The sequence below is a fragment of the Symphalangus syndactylus genome, chromosome 8 (genome assembly GCF_028878055.3).
Source record: "Symphalangus syndactylus isolate Jambi chromosome 8, NHGRI_mSymSyn1-v2.1_pri, whole genome shotgun sequence".
Lineage (NCBI taxonomy): Eukaryota > Metazoa > Chordata > Mammalia > Primates > Hylobatidae > Symphalangus > Symphalangus syndactylus.
The window spans coordinates 63,008,942-63,026,608 of record NC_072430.2 but is presented as its reverse complement, the minus strand read 5'-3'; the positions used below and the strand labels follow the sequence as shown (position 1 = coordinate 63,026,608).

Sequence of the window (17,667 nt, the reverse complement as noted above, 5' to 3'; positions counted from 1 at the left end):
TCAGGTAAATCAGTGAACTGATTGTGATCAGTCAGTTATCTTATCTCAGTTCCCCATAAGCCCTGCCCAACCAACAGCTGTCCTTAACTTCTGTAGCCATCTCCCACCCTGGCTGAACTCTGTCTGCTCCTTGTTGCCCAGAGGAGAATTTGACAACCATCAAGAGCTAAAAAGAGTGTCAAAATAAATCAACTTTTCCTATTAAAATCTCACAGATAGAGTGACCAGACTCACTAACTCAGTATTGGGGTTTCTGATTTTATAATGGGAAAGTACATTCTTTTTTTTTTTTTTTGAGACAGAGTCTCGCTCTTTCACCCACACTGGAGTGCAGTGGCACGATCTCAGCTCACTGCAAGCTCCACCTGCTGGGGTCACGCCATTCTCCTGCCTCAGCCTCCCTAGTAGCTGGGACTACAGGCGCCCACCATTGCACCCAGCTAATTTTTGTATTTTTTAGCAGACGGGGTTTCACCGTGTTAGCCAGGATGGTCTCGATCTCCTGACCTCATGTTCTACCCGCCTTGGCCTCCCAAAGTGCTGGGATTACAGGCGTGAGCCACCGCGCTCAGCCGGAAAGTACATTTTAAACCAGATGGGCCTAAAAGTCCAGATTGTAAGGTCATTATCATTGCAAACCAGATAAGTATAAAAATTGACACTTTAAGCTTGGTGCGGTGGTTCGCACCTGTAATCCCATCACTTTGGGAGGCTGAGGTGGGTGGATCACTCGAGGTCAGGAGTTCGAGACCAGCCTGGCCATCATGGTGAAACCCTGTCTGTACTAAAAATACAAAAATCAGTTGGGCATGGTGGTGGGCACCTGTAATCCCAGCTACTCGGGAGGCTGAGGCAGGAGAATTGCTTGAACCCGGGAGGCAGAGGTTGCAGTGAGCCGAGATCGCACTACTACCCTCCAGCCTAAGCAACAGAGCGAGACTCGTCTCAAAAAAAAAAAAAAAAAAAAAAAAAAGGACACTTTATCCTAGAACATGAGATAGAGGATAGGCTTCCATAAAGATGAATCATATTCTCCTTTGTGTGTTCAAATCAGATCTTTCAACATCTTGCTCAGTGTAACAACTGCTAAGTAAACTCACGGGGTATAATTATCTTCCTATCATCACCACGAACTGGATACATTAATATATAAAAGTAGACTGCTACATCCTCCTCCTCCAAAAGCACCAATAGTAACCAGGCATCCAGGGAAAGCACACGGAGGCTCCTTCACAAGAACTCCTCTGCAGAGAAGGCAGGAAGGAGGAGGAGGAAGGGGAAGTATGTGCGCCACCGGACTCTGGCCCTCCTCTCTCAGGCTTCCAGGCTAGCAATGATGAATCTGACGCCATGTGAACGAGATTTGCAGGTGTGTGTGGGAGGCCACCGGGGCAAGCCCGGATGAATGGGAATGTGGGGAGAGGAGGATTTCTGGGACACAAGCAGAAGCAAAGGTTGTGCTTCAATGAGCAAAAACAGGGCAGATGCCTCTTCCTGAGGGAGGGTGGATAGGTCATCCTGCAAGGAGATTTAGAGCCCTGCAATGCAAGACCCTAATACAGTCCTCAGAGGATGATATAACACGCAGGATATCCCCTGTGTGAGAGTCAACAGACACCGAGAGTCAGAACTGTCTGATGACTTCGGAAGTCTGCCGAGCCCATTGAAGCTAACTTCACAGCGGCCCAGGACAGACAGCCATCTTGATGGGTCAACTTGAGGCAGAAGGATCACTTGAGGCCACGAAAGCCATGGACTGGATAACCTAAGGGGTAAGCCACATAGTACGCATTCAGTAAACAGTTATTAAATGAATGGAAAGGTGGATGTGCCCACGTAAACTTCAGAGTCAATAAGTTGGCCCAAGGACCCTATCCATCTCTTCATCAGTTCATTCAGTACATAAGTTTTGAGTGCCCACTTTACGTCTCACTAGGCAGGAGTGAACAAGGCAGACTAGATTAGAGGAGAGGCTGGCAAGCTTTTTCCGTAAAAGGCCCGAGGGAAAATAAGTGTGGGCCCGACACTCTCTACAATAGTTACTCAGCTCTGCCACTGTGGCATGAAGGCAGCCGTGGATAATATGTAAATGATGAGCATGGCTATGTTCAAATAAAACTTTATTTATGGACACTAAAATTTGAATTTCATATAATTTTTATGTGTCATGATATATTATTTTTCTTTTGTTTTTATTCAGTGATTTAGAGTATAAAAACCATTCTTAGCTCTTGGGCCCTACAAAAGCAAATGGACAGCTAAATTCGGTACCGAGTCTATAGCTTGCTGACCCCTGTGGAACAGAGTGACAGGGAAAGAAGGAGGCCTCTGCCAGAAAGGTGAGATTCGAGCTGAGACCAGAATGAGGATAAAGAACCAGCCATGCGAAGAGAGAAGGGAAGAACACTTCAAGCACAGGAAAAAGCTGTGCAAAAGCCATAAAGAGGGGATGGGCTTGATGTGTTCAAGGAACACAAAGATGAGCAGGGTGGCTAAATACAGTGAGCAAGAGAGAAAGTTGTATGAGATGAGTGCTTCCTGAGGTATATGGTCTCAAAATCAGCTTTTAACAATAATATATATGTATACATATACATATACATATACACAGTGGAATCCACAGCAGATAGCTGTTGAATAGTTGTGAGGGAAAGCAGATCTAGAAAATTCTGTGTCCTGGTTTGCTCATGATTTCAAGAGAAAAATATGAAGGCAGTCCCAGCGTCTGTGTCCATCAGCAGCTGTGAAGCTTCTTGTTTGAGGGTACAATTGTAGACTCTGATTCATAGGCATGTCTTTGGACAAAACCGATTGTGACTCTACATGCCCTGGTTTCTTCTTCGTTGTTCAGGGTTGGCCGTTCTTAGGTTTTAAGCAACAGCATCTTTCTGGAAAAACTGTGGGAGAAGCAACTCACAACATGATTTTTGTTTCATTTTGAGTGCAAAATGGCTATTTTGAGGTACAACATTTTGAGTGTTATGGATTGTTTGATTCCTGGATTCTAAAAAATACTGATTAGCTTGGTATGTTTCACATCAGCTTGGTACCTTTTATGTATTAAGTTATGACAGAATCTTATTATATTCAAATTATGAAAAGTCTTCTGGCAGGCCCTATTCAGAAGGAAATAGACTACTCCACCCATCAACCATACACCATGACAACTATGGATACCATCAAAAACTTGATGGCAGGCCTCTGAGAACCTGCTCCATCTCCTATTAAATAGAGATAGAGCAAGAGGGGCTGAAAGAGGGAAAGAGCCAGGCGCAGGTGAAAGAAACTCGTTTTTGCCGAGTATTGTTTTGATTTCTTTGGCTTCTGGCCTCCATAGCCTTTGACCTTGAGTCAATCCCTGCCCTTGGAGAAGCCATCCTGGCCCATATTTTGCCCTTCATATATGGATGTTGACTTTGTCAATTAACATTACTTGCACAAAATTAAGGCAAAGAATAGCATCTCAACCCTTCATGGCCTCAACTGAGGGGGCAAAGCAACTCAGCAGTTTTCTAGTCTTGGCAGCATCAAAAGAGCATCTGCAATCAATTACCATCTTTTTCCCCCTCTTTCTTACCATCCTTTGCTTAAAAATGGCTAACCCATTTTTTCTCTCATATCCTTATAAAAACACATGCACACACCAACACACACATGTGCTCCCAGGCTGAAATCACAAATGCCAAGGCTTAGCCCAGACAGAACATTTATGACTGGGTTATACATCCCCAAAAATAGGGGCTTGTAATGGAAATACTGACAGATCATTAACTATAATAGCATAAACCAAGGCACAGAATTTTCACATTGTCTCCATTCTGTTTGTGTCAGCAGGATTTCCAGGCCCAGAATCCAGCTGAAGCTCATGAGCTGTGCCTGACTATAGGGGGTAAGTTTGAGGGCAAGAGAATAGCCTAGAGAAAACAGCTTGGGACCTACAGAACCTTCAGGTACAGGATATTCTGCAATGTTTGGATTCAGTAATGATCACAGAAATCTCAGCCACAGAGAAGATACCATGTGGGCTAGAAGCCTAAATCCCTACCAGCAACTCATCTCTAATGACTGAGTTCTCCTTGCCGCCCCAGGTGTGACATTTATTGACCTAAAGAAGCAACTCAGAGCAACAAGCCAACAACTGATAGGTTGAAACTATCCCCTGCCAGGTCTTAGTTCTGGTCCTTATGCTCTCCTTCAAGATCAACCCACTTAAGTTTATCACCAGTGCTTAGAACATTGTCTGACACATAGGAAATGCTCAATATATGTTTGTTGACAGATGCATAGATGGATGGACCAGCAAGTTAATGAATAAAGGAATTAGCAAAGGAATATTGGCCTCAGTTTTCTCACCTGTGAAATGAGGCGGTTCAACAAAATCAGTGGCTTTCAACTCTGTTTACTCATTGGAATAACCTAGAATCTCTTTACAAAAACACTGATCAGACACTACCCCAGACCAAATAAGTCAGAATCTTTAGATACAGGGCTCGGGTATCAATAGTTTTAAATGTTCCCCAGGTTTAATATAGAGCCAGGTTTGCAAAGCAGTGAATAAAATAATTCTAAAATTCTGTTCTGGATATAAGACTCTGTGGATCTTAACTAATTTGGGTCATAAAATTCAAGGCCTAGAATTTGTCTCTCCCCAACTCAGAAAAATAAAATCAAGGTAAGTAAAAGGACATCAGTAAATTATATTGAGGGAACAATGACCATTTATTGGATTCCTTGGTGGCAAGCACTGTGCATGACATATATTATCTCCAGTCCCTCTGACAGGTGGCATTATCTCATTATCCCTATTTTTCAGATGAGGAACCTGGGGCTCAGAGATGTTAAATTATCTAAGGCGGCTCATAAACAGAAACACACACCTCCTGAGCTGCCACAGGTGTTATCAGTCGGGTAGCACCCATCCCCTTTTCAGAAATAAATGGTGTTCAGCATCAGGCAAAGATTTTATGTTCATCCAGAGTGGAGGAAGAAAGAGAAGGGAGAGGTTTAGGGAGGAGGAATTCCCTCCCACCCCTGTTCCTCTTCAACTTGAAAAAAGACAATCCTGTCTCTCCCCAGGCCTTTAGCTGTCATAGATGAGCCCTGATAAAGGCCTAGGGCCCCCTCCTTGAATTCCTTTGTTCCAGTACCCATCCCATTAGAAAAAGGTCACACATCTTTGGCCCCTTTTAATTTCAGGGGTGGAGAGGTAAAAGCCCAGCCAGGGAACCTGTGCAATTATGAGCAATTACTTAAACGGCTTTCAGACAAGACTTGGCCCTCCACCAGCAGGCACAGGGGCTGGCGTCTGGGTTTTGTAGGCAAGAAGGAGCAACGGTGGGAAGGTTGGGGGCATGGGAGGAGACAGCAAAGCCTTTTGTCACTGGGTTACCAAAAAAAAAAAAAAACCAAAAAAAAAAAAACAACCCATTGGTATTTCCTGCCACTGCACTAGCTGACACAAACCAGCCCCGTGCAGGGGAACTATTCACTTAAAAGTCATCATTTCCTTTACTTATCTGCCTCTAAAGAAACAAATCTATTAGCAGCAAGAAATCACTCCAGCAGCTTTAACTAAGTACTGCTCCTACTGAAAACACCAAAGCTCTGCCTTCAGCTCAGTCCGGCTGGCTGTCCCCTCACCTCCACTCCTCCCTCCTCCCAGTTAGCAGCTCTGCGCTGGCCCAGAAGAGTCTCTGACCACTACAGATAACAAGGGCCATTACATTCCAAATCCTTTCTCAACCTCCTCCCCTCCCTTCCGCCAAAATCCAAACCCAATTTCTTCCTGGCAGATCAAAGGCTGCCCAAGCTACCGGAGAGCTCACTCGATCAATAAACCCCTGACAGGAGAATAAACAAAACGATCCAATATTTTCCATCAGGATTCATGTGGTCCATTGCTCGGCTCTCCCTTTGAGAACTGTGAAGATCTGGTGTGGAGTTCAAAAGTTTGTTCTCTGAATTAAAAAGTGACCCAATAGTCCCAGTACACTTTTCTCATCTTTGTCTGTCTTAAACATACAAACCATAAGAGAAGGGCTAGCAGTACCGTTGGACATTTGGGATCTTCCAAAAGCAACTTGCCTTCCACTACAGCTAAGTTGGCAAGAAGCAACTGGAAAGCTATCTACGCAAGTAGATCTAATTTTAACAAGTTTGTAATTTAGGAAGTATAATAAATACTAATACATTCCTCCCACTGTTCAACCCAAAGAAGTCAAAAGCGCTTCACCAACAAGGCCCTGAAACCATGAATCAAAAAGTACAACAAATACAGCTAAGTTAAGGGATGCTGTGCATTTTGGGACATATCAATTGCTTTTGAACCCGTAAGAATATTCATTTGAATATCAATTCTATTAATTTCTCTATCACTCTCCTATGACTGTTCCTTTGATTCCTAAATCCCCAATTCATGAAATTCAAAGGGAGGGATCATGGAAACCGAATTGCTAAAATGGTCCATGGGACTCATGTGGAATATGGCCATCTAGGTTGCCGCATTAACTAATATGTCATGTTTACTCACGTATGCCTTCATTTATATCAAATATATTATTCCAGCATTTGGAATAAAGCCTTGCATCTTATTCCTTTACAAAATGTAAATTTACATCAATTTGAGCTTTTCATTAGTATGTATGGGAAGTGCTTGACAAAGATTACTGAAACATACTACACCACTCTGATGTAGGATCCAAATAAGAGAAAGCAAAGTAGTCCACCAATATAAGCCAGAAAATGAGGACAAGCGGGAAAAACAGCATCCTGGGGCACAATGACAGCGATAGATTGAGTTCAATATACAGACAATAAGGTGTGTCAGCCTTACATTTATAGCCTGGAGGAAGAATGTCAACTCCTTGCCAAGCTGTTTGTATATTTCCTTCTAAAGCGTTAGTTAATACTGATAGCTACCATTTATTGAGAGTTCATATTTCCCAGGCACACAGCTAAACACTTGACAAGATTTATATTATTTCTTTCAGTCCTCACAAGAGTCCTAAGAAGTAGGCACCATTTAACAGATGAGGTAAGTGGGTCCTAAAGAGCTTAATGACCTTCCCCCAGTCACATGGATGTAATTGGAAATGCTGGAATTTGAACAGAGGCATCTGACTTCAGAACCAGCACGTGAACTGCCAACCTGAGATAAATACATCCGCAACTTTCCTACTAACCCAATATTTTCCATTTCAACTAAGAGACAACAGCCTCTCTTCTATGACATCTTCTCCCACTCTTCTCTATCCAAACCTTCATATGGCTTTAGCAATGCTTGTTTTATTCAGAGATATGCTTATGTTGCCCATCTCCAATTAGCTTATTTTTTAAACACTTTCCCCTTTTTCTTGCATTTCTGTGAATTAAGTCTGGAGAAAACCTGACTGAATTAGCAGAATGGATCACAAAGTGAATCAGTAGGGACACAGTAACAGCTCCACTGATGCCATATGCCTACCTCCTGTGTCTTGCGACCTTCAGGAAGTGTATCTTTTACATTAACTTCCTTGGTTTTCAAGTGCAACATTTTACAGAAGCCTGACATTATTGATATTTCTGTCCTCCAGCAGGAGTATACTCATTTTACTCATTTCCCTCTTCCCACTGTAAGCTGTGATTTTCACCAATCTTTTGGGGTGGGAGCCTTTCTTTCTGTAAAGGTAATGAGCAACTGTCTTCAGACCCTGTGTTCAATGACTTCTTTGCCAGCCCTCTCAAGTAGTTCACCATGAGGGGTAAGCATCAAAGAGTCTTTGGATGCATACATACTATATCTCTCAGTAAACTCATCTGGAATGGTCTGCCTGCCTGAGGATGGAACTTGGCCTAGGATTGATCAGCACCACTGATCGACTTTCTGGGGAAAATAAAAAATCTCTAAGCTAAGCCACACACTCTTCAGCCAACACAGGTAGAAAGAAAGAAACAAATTTTAAAAAACCCACAAGCCAGCCCAAAGGCATTTTTTTTCATTTCTGTCGAGAAAAATCAAATTATTTTCCCACACCCAATACTGCATAACTTGAAGAAGTGTGCTGAGATTTACATTAAAATGTAATCAAACCAAGTTGCTGAATAAAGTCAGGGAAACATTAGGTGAACAAGAGTATCTTAGCAAAGGGAAAACTAACTTGCCCAATGAATGAGTCTTAATGAAAAATACTAGAATATGCCTTTCAACAGGATTTCTCGAATATCAGAGGATTTTGCTATCAAAGGAGGAGCCTCAGCTCAAGGTGTCCTTGTGGGGGCCACAGTGAGACAATTGCCTGATCTCCCACATGCCTTTCCCTATGATAGATCTGCCCTGCCCCCGACACACTGTCACCTGGGCTCTGCATAGCCAGAGGCACATGTGCCTGAAACTGGCTAAATGAATTCTTGGCCTTGTAACAAAACAAGGATAACCAACCACTGATGTTTGACCTGATGTTCTTTGCCTCATTAGCACCACGCCTTCACCAACAGGGTTAAAGAGCAAATACTATGTGGTCATGTCATCAAGCATGAAACCATCAAACATGTGAACCCTGGATTGGCAAGAAAGTCTTGCGAATTTAAGGCTAAAATACTGTCTACACATCTGTCTTAGTCTGTTTTCTGCTGCTGTAACAGAATACTACAGATTGGGAGCTTCATAATGAACAGAAATTTATTTGGCTCATGGTTCTGGAGTCTGAGAAGTCCAAGAACATGGTGCTAGCATCTGGTGAGCACCTTCATGCTGCATCATCTCATGGCAGAAGATGGAAGGGCAAGACAGCATGATAGCAAACAAGGAAGAGAGGACCAAACTTGCTTTTTTAATGAAGCCACTAATGATAACTAACCCACTCCCATGATAATTACATTAATTCATTAATGAGGGCCCTCATGGTCTAATCACCTCTTACTAGGCTCTACCTCCTACCACTGTTGCATTGGAGATTAAGTTTCGAACACATTAATTTGGTGGGGACACTTTCGAACCATACCAGCATCTATTTCTAGGTGATATTATACTTCATACAACATGTTTCTATTTTTCAAAAATAGCAAAATTTATACGAAATGAATATAGTTGATTTTAAGCCTTTAATAGAAATATAAGACTATATATAAAAATACATAATACATGTAATATATATTGTGACATGTTAGATATATAATATTTATAACATTTGAGGACCATATTGAAGATAAGCTGAAATAAGGTGTTTCAGAAGCTTTACAGTGGCTCCATTTCACTCAGGCTCACCAGGAAGACTGGGGAAATGAGGATTTTATTGTATTTTGTTTTACTTTCCAAAGTAAAATTGCCACCAAAACTCTAATGTTCTTTTTCCCTGTGATCCTTTTTTTAACTTTGTCATCTGATCTTTCTCTTTGTTGGGTATCTAAGGGGCAAGGAGTCAGTTTACCATGGACACTCTTCTGCTTTAGGGGACTTAAGTGGAGTCTGATCATGGAGATATTTCCTGCAGTGGCCACCTCCCCCCTCCCCTTTATAATTCTTTGGTCCTTGTCTTTGTCCCTTCACACAGACCTCAGCCTGCACCACACTCCCTTTCCCTCACCACATTCCAGACACGATCACCTTCTTTTTCCTTCTCCAACACATCAAGCTCCTTCCTGCCTACAGATGTTTGCATTTGCTGTAACCTCTACCTGGAAGACCCTTCCCATCTCCTTGTCTTTCAGATCTTGGCTCAATGATCACCTGCTCAGAGACACTTCCCTGACCTCACTTACCTGAATCACTCCTCCACCTCCACCCGTTATTCACCATTATATTGCCCTGAGACTTTTCTTTAGAGTACTATCATAATAAAGGAATCCTCTTTGGTGTTTATTTGTTCATTGTTAGCTCTCTACCCCTTCTAAAATATAAGTTTCATGAAGAGGAAGCTTTATCTGTTTTTTGCACTCTTAAACATTCAGGACCTACGCAATGCCTAGCACATAGCAGGAGCTAAATCAACATTCAATGAACAAATGAATGAATGAAATGTCCAGTGTTCCTCAGAAGAAAGGTACAGCTTCTCCAGAGAAGCTATGGAATATCCGACTTGTTATTTAGAGGGTTTGAAAAGCATCGAAGGCTTCTAATAACCTGGCACTCTGCTTAATGTGCAGGTATTTTGAGAACCTGCCTGGCTTTGGGGGGATTGGGAGAAATAATCCAAACACAAAATTGCCTATAAGTATTTAAATGCTTAGATATGTTTAGCATCTAGGGAATAATAATAGTTACAATTTTGTGCGTATCTTCCCTCACCAGGAATGTGTATAACATATTCTCACATCAGTCCCCACAGCACCCCTATGAGGTAGAGATTATCCCTATTTTAGAGATGAAGAGATTGAGTCTCAAGTGGTTTCCCAAAACATATGGAACAAATAATGATTAAAGTTGAAACTTGAACCTTGTCTGTCTTATCTATTTGGAAAGCTTATGCTTTTAACCTCATCTTGGTTTCAAGAACCCAAAACATCAATACGGTAAAGAAAGTGAGTCCATGGTTGCCCATACATATGATACTGCAAGAACAAAAACGCATTTGTGTGGTGTTATTTGTAGCAATTGTTTTCCAACCCCTTCATACCCATTCTAGAGAAGTACTTATTTGCAGGATAGTAATACAAGCACTTCAATTTTTTTTGTGAGTTCTTCTGGGTTTTCACATATTGCCCCCATCCATTCCAGATAATGAAAACACAACTATTTGAGATTTAGCACTCGTACTGCTCTTTGTTCAGAGTCACAAATGTCTGATATTTTTCAAAGCTGTAAGCTGAGTTTTTCCTTTTTTGGTAGTAAACTTATACCAAAATCAAGGCTGAAAAAACTAATGTTCCTAAGAGTAAAATGTACAATTCCTAATTTCTCTAGCCTATAATAATGGCTATATCAGCAGCACTGCCACTCAAAGAAAGCTATGAAAACAAGAGGATATTTTAGAGAAAATCCAAGAAAGAAATAATTTATTATCTTCCAATCCTCAGACAGATATTTCTCTTTTATCTTGATGCCTGACGTTTCTTTCTTAATATATCTACCATGTAGATGGCTCTTTCTGCATCTCTTTTTTTCCCGTTTCTTCTCTTAGAACTCGTCACTAGAGTATCTACCTATTAAGCTCTTAGTCCCTCCCCTGCCTTTTAATCCTCCCCCCACCCTCAATTTCTACGTGAAGTGCACCAGCTCTTCCCTTAATTTTTTTTCTTCTGTGAGATGAGCTCCCAAGTTCTTACTTCTTTCTGCTTAACTTTGTGTGAAAATGCAAGGGTTTAAGATTTACAGCTCTGCTTAAAAGGCTCTCTTCCTCCCTATTCTGGGGCTTGACTACTGAGCAAAGAATCCCCCAGCTGAAATCTCAGCAGAAGAGGGGTTTTGAAGACATATCCAGAGCTCCCAGTTCAATCAAAAAAGCAACTTTTGAACTTGTCGCATTACAGTGGCGACGGGGTTTTCACAGCCTGATCCGTATGTCTAAGGACACTTTCAGCAGCCTACATGATGTATTAACCAAACAACTGGATTTAATAAGAACCTTTTCACAATAGGGAGAGCCTGTGTGCACACAGACTTACTCTCAGGCCAGTTGAGAATAGCCAGTGTTGATGTCACAGAACAAGGCCCCACTCCTGGGTAAAGTAACTAAAAGGCAGAGGAAATACAATGTTGAAGAGCAGCAAGAAATGATATATACTGATCATTAAAAGCATGGGCCTTGCAATCCCAGTGTTACCACAGAAGAGTTTGTGTGATCTTGAGCAAGTTAACTTCTCTAAGCCTCAATTACCTCATCTGTAAAATGAGGCTATTCCTGGTAGCTACCTCATTTATCTATGAATGTTTGATGGATAGTACAAAAAGCACCTATTTAACACACATGGTACCATGCTTGATAAATAGTTCCTATTATTATTATTATTGTTTTTATTTGCTGAAGCATCATTGAACCAGGCAACTTCTCATGATAGCAAAGTAGAGTTTGGGCCAATGAGTATATTGTCAGGTTTCCCTCCTGGATAATCCAAGCTTTATACCAGATGAAGTAAATGGAAAGGAAGAAAAATAATAAACCAAGAATTTTTAAAATGTGCTTCTAATATAAATGGTCTAAAAGCAGAAAAGAAAAAAATAACAACAGAGAAAACAGATGTCATGAATTTGGAAAAGACTCATCCATGAGTTCTTCAAAATTCTTTTCTCAAGGGAGAAGAATCTCCCCAGACAAGAGAGGTAATGACTAGTCTCAAAATACCAAGAGAAAATGCAAAATTCTGGCATTTGGCATTGAGCTAGCAGTCTCCAGGTCGTGTTTTTGACCTGTCTGCCAAGTTTCTGCTGGTGGAGCCACTGAAAGAGGGATCCTAAGGAAGATACACATATACTTTCAATCCTAAATGTATGCACATTCAAGGGAATGCCCTGGAGAGAGGGGTTAACTTCATCAACCTTACCACACTGGTACTTGTAACGGCTGATATTCTGGCCCTCTGGCCACCAACTATCCAGAGGGGGGATGTCTCCCTTCCTCAGAGTCAGAGTAACCTCACAGAAAGGTTGTTCCAATGGCCCATAGTTCATAGCAGACAAAACAAATTCAGATGTGTGGTAGAATGGAGACAATTCTAATACCAAGACCATGGTTAGGCTGCCTGCCACTTCATTGATTTTAAATCTAGTTTACTGGGGCCAGAAAATTCAACAGCTTCTACATCCTAAAACATGAGATGCCAGCAATGATCAGATGTCCTTAAAATGAGCCTTTGTGTTGATTATTTTCAGCTGGAGCTGAAAGGAGAGAGCACCTATGAATTGTTCATGGGCTTAAGTAATTGTTGAATAAAGGTTTCCTTAGTATGTGCTTAAAATTTTCACCTGTGTGGGAAAGGGCACCAGCCATGTGCCTCATTTACCTAAAATCCAAGCATTCTCCTCCCTATAGAAATGTAATTGTTCTCTAAAATATCGATGACTTTGTTTTATTCTTGTGAAGTATCTTTTTCACTGATAATGACTTCCAAGACTTCAAATATCTGAAATCATCAGAGCAAAACTTACATAACGGCCTTTTTTCTCTTTATGAAATAGCTGCTTAAAAGTCATAATACAGCCGAAGTCCAGTTACATTGCAAACAACACAAAACAAAGTTCCTTGCTTCTCACTTGCTTCGTCTAGTGACTGACATAGTGAGAGTAATAGCACTGACCTGGTGCCTGGCGAACGTTTCTCCTTTTATAACTACTTGAGCGTGGCAGGCTCTTCCTATTAACTACATTACATCATCATTATCAAAGACGAAAGGAAATTAATTTTGTTTTTCAAGGTCTTGGCAGTAAGTTGGTTCTTTACTTCATCAGACATCTGCTGTTTTTCTACGTGTGTCATTTGTGAAGCTGAGTTTTCCTTATGACTTTATTCTCATAACAATTTATCACGCAACAGTGTTTACCAGAGAAGTTGGGCCGACGGATTTTTCTCTCTCCAAACAAAAAGTGTAACATTAACTTAAAGCCAATATCATCATCTATATTTCATTCTCAAATAGTTTTCTGGGCTTTAAAAGAAAAAAAGCCAACAAGCCTGTCAAGAAAAAATAACCACTTACGGTCTCTGGTTGAAATGTATTGCCAACGCTCTTCGACTTTGTTTTAACAGATGGGTCTTTATCAGCAAATTCTGTGGGCAGCCCACCAACTTCCCTTAGGAATGGAGGCATGCTTCCATTTGCTTCGGCTCTTATCTGTTCACTTACAGCCACATTTGACCACAAAATTCTGGTGTTTTTTTTTCATGTATTGATACAAAGGAGAAACTACAGAGAATCTTCTGTTCTCCAATAATTAGTCATTCCTGGGCTGATTGATAGGCTCTTAGCCTGACTTCACATCTGTAAAAAAAAAAAAAAAAAAAAAAAATTTTTTTTTGGTAGTTCACATGGATACATTGACTTTACCAACGCTCTGTGCACGATTCCCTCACCTCATGTAGCAAGGGCCCCTGAGAAACCTCTTCACAATATTTATTTTGATGAGTAACCTGTTGGGGTTTAACTCATCTCTTTCTTCCTCAATCTCTTCTTCTTCCTCTCCCTTCTTCCAGATGCTAGCTAACTCCTAGAAGCCTTCATTCTTTGAGTCAACACTGGAGCAAAATTCATGGGAAGCTATTGTTTCAGATGAGAGTCATCTGCTCTAGAATAGGGTGTACAGGGAATCTATAAACCGACTTCAAGGAATATTAGAGAAAACCTCTACTTGCCACATGCTTCATATATGGACCTGTGTTTTAATGTTTATGTTTTTTTATTAAGGAGATCTGTGCCAAAAACAGAGATGAATGATGACTCTTAAAATTTTATTTTACCCTGAAAATTGCTTTCACCTTTTCTTGTTGCAATTTGACATAATCATTTCCACAAGAATCAAATCCCTAGGCCTCAGTTTCTCTAAACCTATAAAATGAGAAGTTTGAATGAGACCCAAAGTGGAGCGCTCATGAGAAACACCTGGAGAGCTGGTTAAATATGCAGATTCCTGAGTTCCACTCCCAACAATTCCGAGTCTGAAGTTTTGGACCCAGCAAGACATTTCTGCTTAGTCTAAGGCAGGCAGTCCACAGGCCAGGATCTGAGAGTACTGATCTGATGAACTCTAAGGTGCTGCTTCTTCCAGTAGTTGGAGACTGTATAAAAACTTCAGCTGGAGATTAGCTGATTATCCAGGCAAACCTTATGTTCATTGACAAACCCCTCTCTATCAGCATCTCCAGTCCTTGTGAACTTTGTGAGCAAGGCAAGCCCTGCTCCAAGGTGAGTGTGAGGTCCAGTGAAGTTGGGGAGGCAGCGCTGCCCTCCAAACTCTGAGCAAGTCAGCTCTGCCCAGCCCAAGGGCTCCTCCAAACCTCCAGGACAGGGGCCTCCTCAAAATGCTACACGACCTTTGTGCGCAAAGTGCATTCCCAAACAACAGACACTTGCATTTTCAAGGTTAAGTGCAGAAACCTTTCCTTTTAAAGGCAAGTAGTGACCTTTGGATCTCTGATTTAATTTAATATATGACAAGTCTTCTCTATTAGCACAATGAGAGGGTGTAGTGGGAATGAAGTTAGAAAACAGATTCCAACCCATGAGACAAATGAACCGCAACTGAGTGTGGGTTGTCTCCAAACCACTCATCCTAACCCCAGGCCTCAATGCAAACCAGGGGAAGTGCGTGGCTGGGGTGACCTAGTCACCCAGGGACACAGCACTCACACGTGCTGATGAAAGTTTTGGGGTGCTGTGTGGCAATGAGTCCAGCTTATGAGTACATTAAATCAGAGAACTAGGCTTGATCACAACTTCCCTAGTAACTACTTGTGTAACCTTGGTCAGGTTACTTCACTTCTCTGTTTCCCCACTGTTTCTTAGTTTCCCCTGTGTGTAAAATAGGGCTCACAGTTATTCTACACATTAACTGAGTGCCCAGAGTGGGCCAGTAACTATACATTAACTGAGTACCCAGAGTGGAACAGTAACTATATAGTAAGCTCAAGCAGTGGGTGAAACAGGCAAAAATCCCTGCCCTCAGGAGGAACACAGACAGGAGACAAAGAAATAGAAACTACAGGGTCATGTAACAGTCAATTGATTCATGCTATAAAGAAAAATAAAGTAGGGTGAGGAGCTAGAGTGCTGGGAGGCTATTTCAGATAAGGTGATCAGGGAAGGCCTCTCTAAGAAGGAGGCATTTGAACAGAGGGTAGAATAAAGGGCAGAGGGAGCATCATCATATCCAGGCAAAAGTCATCCAGGCAGAAGCAGAGTGCAGGTGCAAAGCCCCTGAGGCAGGAACATTTGAGGAATGATCAAGTGACAGCAAAGAGGCCAGTGTGGCTTGAGGAAAGGGAGCGATGGGGAAAGTGGTAGGAAATGAGGTCAAAGCCAGATCATAAAAGGCCTAAAAGAGAGCACTTTGGTTCTCATTCTATGGTGATGAAAAGCCATTAGAAGTTCTTAGCAGCATAGGCTGATGTATGTTTCAAAGAACAACTTCAGTTGCAGTTTGAAGAGGAGACTACAAAGGGAGCCCGTCAATCAGGATAGGCTAGATCATGCTGCTGTAATAAACAACCACAAACTCTGAGTGGCTTATAAAAGCCAAGGTTCTTTCCACTTACACTCCCCATCCACTGTAAGTTGGCTGGGGTTCTGCCCCACCCTGGAAACTGGGGACCAAGCAGCCTCTATTTGAATCATTGCAGATCACCACGACAGAAAGGAAAGAGAGCACAACTCATGCACGGGCCCTAAAGCATCAACCTGGAAGTGACACGCGTCAGTCACTTCCACTCACATTTCATTTCATTGGCCAAAGCAAATCAGCTGACAGCATCTGACTTCAAAGGCAGTGGGAGAATACAACCCTGCCATGTGCCTGCAAGAGGGAATATTGTGTGAACAGCACTAACAAATACCACAGAGACCAGACGGAAGCAGAGAAACCTATTATGAGGCTATTACAGTAATCCAGGCAATCGATGAGAACAGTTTAGACTGGGCGGTCACAGGGGAAGGTGTTGGGAAACAGATGCAGAAGATATTTTGAAGGCAGAGACAACAAGATTTGCTGATGGATTGGATGTGGAATAATCATAATCACCTCATAGTGGATGTATTTTGGTGCAGATTAAATGAGATGATGTATATAAAGTTCTTGCACAGTACACAGTGCACGGCAAACCTCAATAAGTAGTGATTATTATTGCTGTAGTTCTAGATTGAAGAGATGTTTATGATAACAGAAGAGTATAATTTTGGATCATTCTATTTTCCAAGATATATAGTTGCTTTACCCTAATATCACTATGCACACTACACACACACACACGCAGATTTTCCAAAAATAATAATAGTGGTTATTAATTATCAACTTGCTTCTAAACAGCCTTTCCCTCCTAGGAAACTTTCTAATGATGAATTGATTTTCCTATCAACTTCAGGGAAGTTTTTCTACCTGAAGACACACATTTGGGACCCAGAAACTAGACTGCATAAAAGTCAGGAAGCCCCCAGTCTTTCTACTCAGATGTTGTAGATTAATAGTCATTTGATTTGGGAATATGAAATGAACTGATAAGAAAAGCCATACGTACCAATGACATTCAGGAATGAAAACTCACAGATCACCTGCTTTAGAAGATTTGATTCTTCAGATTTTAAGAGGGAGGGAAAAGACCTTTAAGTGACATTTGCTCTCTTATGGCTTACATTAAACAATTTAATATATAACATGAGGGAGAGAACATGATATAAACAATATATCCAGGAGAAAAAATAAATGACCTCAGTCCCAAAAGGCACTGTTATGCACTGGTACTATTCGTGTACACTGTAAGGAATGATGTATCAGTTTTACATCTAATCAGCATCTTAATATATCACTGTCGGTTCCTGGAGTGCATTACACTATCTTGAGATGCGTGCTCACATTTTACATTAATGTGGAAAGTATCCATCCGTTATCAGCAGAACTTAATTCTATACTGAAAAATGAGGTGTCTGCTTGGTACACTTCTATTTTAAGGTTTAAAGTCATTGAAAAGCCCAATCTAAAAGAGGACTTTGGGACTAGACTATGCTGTTTTTTATGACATGGATGTTGAGAGAGAATGGTTTGTTGGGTGTCTG

General features: G+C 41.4%; 1 long non-coding RNA gene across 1 annotated transcript in view; it reads right to left on the bottom strand.

Moving 5' to 3' along the window:
- Positions 1-17,667, bottom strand: part of LOC129487871 (uncharacterized) — a 130,992-nt gene that overhangs the window by 36,665 nt on the left and 76,660 nt on the right. The window contains exon 2 of the long non-coding RNA XR_008659494.2: positions 13,606-13,887. This is a non-coding gene — a long non-coding RNA (uncharacterized lncRNA). The remainder of the gene's footprint in view (positions 1-13,605; positions 13,888-17,667) is intronic.